Genomic DNA, 4,270 nt, shown 5'->3' on the forward strand with positions numbered 1-4,270 from the left:
TCTGCCACCCTCTGAGAGGCATCCGAAGTTCCTGTTATTTTTCGGGGAACAGGCTCTAAGGGAAACCCTACCTACAGGTTTCTAACATTGCTTAGAGTATGGTAGGCTTTAACGATAGCTTGGATGGGCTTGTTTTTCCCCCCGAAAGATGTCCCAGTAAAGCCCAAATCCAAAGGGTCGACAGCTTCCCCAAGCCAAGGCACCAAAAAAGCAAAGTCTTTGACTCCAAATCCAACTACACCCAATTCGTCATCTACAACACAACCACTATTAGAACAACAACAACAATGATAACAACATTAATAAGGACAAAAACAATAGTAACAACAGCAACAACAACAACAACAACACCAACAACAAATTCCACCACAGTAACAACAACTAACTTTGTCGCCTCACCAAATACAGATATTTCCATCCTAGTATGCTCCATTTTTAACACTACTGTCAGCACCTCAGCACCCAACAGGGCAACAACCCCTTAGACCCACTTCCACTGTTCCTCCTTCTAGACCATGCACATCCTTCGGTAAGATTCCCCCTCCGAGCTTCTCATTTCCCATGAGGCCAACCGTTCTTGGTCATAACTACCTTACTAAAGCAAGCGAATCAGCCATCACTCTCAAGAGGCGCCATGAGAAAGAACAAGTGATCCTTCAGAGATAGACTACTGGCTATCTTCCATCAAGATAGTAGAGATCGCAGAAGAGATTCGTCAGCCTTCCTCACCTAGCCCAGTATTGAATGTTGCCACAGTAAGCCAAACCCTAGTTCCCATGGTTGGTAGATCTGTGGCCCCTTATGCTGTAGAGATGCTGGATAGTGTGGGCACCAATATGAGTGAACTCACGTCACGTCAGAGAAGTGGGCCGTGAGTAGCAGTCTAGACCCATACACTCTGTCAATGGCCACTAAACAACAGGCGACAGGGGTAAGTTCTAATCTTCATGTGCCTTTACTGTTGTTCACAGTTACCGAGGGTTATCTAATTTTATCTGTTTTATGCCAAATTGCCTTATTCACAAAAAGAACTACCAAGGAGGTGGGCAACATGACCATCGAGCTAGGCCAGCTTTGCTATAAGATTCAATCCTTGATAGTTGAGAATGGGACCCTATGCACTGAAGCTAAGTGAGTCAAAACCTAGGCTACCCTTGATTTAAGAAGGCTCAGAACCAAAGCAATGCCGCGCTGGCTCTGAAGGAGAAGGAAATTAGTGTCAAGTAATAGAAACTTTATGAGGACCACAAGGCCCAGGCTGAAAGTGACATCCATTCAACAGTGGCCTTTCTCTAGGAAAACTTATGCAACACCAGGGAAGAACTTCGCCTAACCTGGGAAGAGAAGAAAAAAACTGAGGCCAGGGCGATGTTCCAAGCTGAGACTCTATCCATTCAAACCCAAAGAGTTGGCGCCTTATAGGAAGAGGGCCGCAAGAAGGACCTAATCATCAAGGGCATGCGTGATGACTTTAATAAAGAGCAGCAGTTGAAAAATTCTTGGTCACTCAAGTATGACAACCTAAATTTACTTTATTAAGCTATTCGCAGCGCTAGCAGTAGTCGTTAGGAGACCATTGATAAATTGTAGAGGGAGGCTACCCAGAAGCCAACTAATGGCGCGAAAGCTTATATTGCTTTGGCATCTATGTAGATGATGAGGGAAAATGCCATCCAAACCATTCAAGATGCAGCTGACAAGGAGGCCAGGGCAAAAAAATACCGCTTGCATTCCCTAAATATGTCTTACGCAATGGTCTTGTATGGTTTGTGGCAAAAAGATCCTACTGTTCTCAGACTTCTTGGTTCTGAAGAGGAAGAGTTTACCAAGAAAGTGCTTGACATACATAAGGACATACATAAGGACACTACCTTGAACTCAATTTTGATTATTTTCTTAATATAGCCAACCTGAAGATTAGTACAAACAAATGTAAGGAAATATAACCAATCTTGTCATAACACATCTAAATCTAGTTATTTTGACAAAAAATTAGCTCAGGGTATTAATTTGTATTATTTTAGAAAATACTGGGTCCAATTTGTAAAAAATAAGGTCTAAAATTGCCCAGTTTTTCCTGGATGCGGAAATAGTAGATAGTGCATCATTACACCCTATTTTTAAGGGGTGCACCATAAAAGCACCCTAAATTTTTATTAGATCACAATTTTGATTTAAACTCAACTCTTAGGGCTCATTTGGTATGCTGTGTTATATTGTATTGTATTATCTTGTGTTGTATTGTATTGTACTGTATTAGTATTATCTAATATAATACTATATTTAGTAGTGACTTGTATTAATAGATTATATAAGATTATACTATATTTATCATAAACTCGACCCAACCTTGACCCTGTTCTGGGACGCAGATCCCATCTCCAGGCCCATGCCACAAACCCGAGCCTGGACATCATCCCCTGACCTAGACACTGGTCCAGGGTCTAGGTCCAGAACTAGGTTTGGGGTTTGGATCCAGGGTCAAGGTCTTGGGCCGGGGTCAGAGTCTAGAACTGGGTTTGGGTCGGGTCTGGGATTTGGGTCCAAGTCCGGGTTTAGGTCCATAATCGGGTTTAGGGCCCAATTTGGGTTTTGGTTTCGAGTTTGGGCGAAGTTAGGGGTTTGGGTCCAAGACTGAGGTCTAGGGGCAAGGTCCGAGTTTGGGCAAGGGCTGGGTCTAGGTATGCGTTTGGGTCAAGTGGAGGTTCTAGTCGGGGCCGGGTCTAGGGTCGGGTCAAGGGTCTGGGTTCAGGGCCGAGTCTGAGTCAAGGGTTTGAGTCCGAGCCAGGGTTGGTTCTGGCTCCGGATCTGAGACGAGGTCTAGGTCTCCAACTCCGAACCCTTTGTAAATATTATAATACAAGCTAATATTAATCGTGTGTTATGTATTAATAATACGATTTATATTATATTAAAATTTATAATTGTAATAATTAATAAAATATACAATTTTATCTAAAGATAATGTTCCTCAATTTAAAATTCGCTTAAGGGTTTAAAATAGTTATGATGATATGGAAGATATTTTATTTAATTTTAAGTCATTATTAATTAGTGTTTTCGGCAAATGAGTATCAATTTGTCATAATATTGGTGTACCAAAAAGCTAATCACTTGAAATTTTAGCTAATAAAGTTGGCAATAGTTGGCCAAACCAAAATCTAATAAATTTTAATCATATCCCAAATTTTAATAAAGTGATTTTTGGATGATAATTATCTATTTTTTTTTTTTTTTCAATACCTTGAATAATTTGGTGTCCTCTAACCATTATAATTTTGACTTGTAATCTGAGCACAGATTAAGCCTGTGACTAAGACATCTAATTCTTTAAAATCCTAGTTTTTCTACTATACAAAAAATGCTCTTAAAAAAAACCATCTTATATACAAAATTTTAGATAATAACAAATTTTGTATTGGGTATCATCCATATTATAGGGTCGGTCATGCTTGTATATCACTGTTTATCGACATTTGTTATTGTTTACAATTGTCATTTGGGTTGTGCTTTGGTAACGAATATTTTGGATTTTGCTTACTATAAAAAGAGAAAAAGAATAAGATACACTACTGATCTTGAAGGCTGCTGCTGCCACACTCAACTGTGAAAAATATCATAGGTACTTAGCTTAGCTATACATGAAAACTTGGGTATTACTCTACTCTTCCATATATTTCAGTGTCACACTCACGTGGATTCCAGTTAGAATGAGCTAAAGGGCATTGAATTGAACTAAAGCTGTTTTTATTTTTATTGACGAAATAAGATGGGGAAGGATTTAATCATGTGAGACCAAAAGTTGTTGTCTCTCTATAGAAGCCTTGGGACCAAAGCAAAGCTATACCCAATTAATAATAGTCATTACCCACTACACCACACCGTACAACACAACATTTTTCAAGTCTCTTGCCTCTTGCAATTTGCATGAGAGTGAGACCTTTCATCTTACTTATATTGAAAATAATAATAATAATAATAATATAAGATTAGAATCTAATTATGTTTATCTCTATTGCTAGTATCAACTCATTTTGCTATAATTGTCATCTACAAACTTGAGACCCATTTGCCAAACCAATTAAAGTTCATAATTAATTAACAATGATGAAGATGATGATTTGAAGTCATTTAGCTAGTGAACTTAAAAACCGAAATGCGTTGAAGATCATTTCTTTGCATTTAAATTAAAGGGATAATTAGATAAGGCACTTTTTTTTTTTTTTTTTTTATTAAAAAAAATTATATTTTTACGTTCAAATTTTTTTAT

The sequence above is a fragment of the Cannabis sativa genome, chromosome 5, assembly GCF_029168945.1.
Source record: "Cannabis sativa cultivar Pink pepper isolate KNU-18-1 chromosome 5, ASM2916894v1, whole genome shotgun sequence".
NCBI classification, from domain to species: Eukaryota; Viridiplantae; Streptophyta; class Magnoliopsida; order Rosales; family Cannabaceae; genus Cannabis; species Cannabis sativa.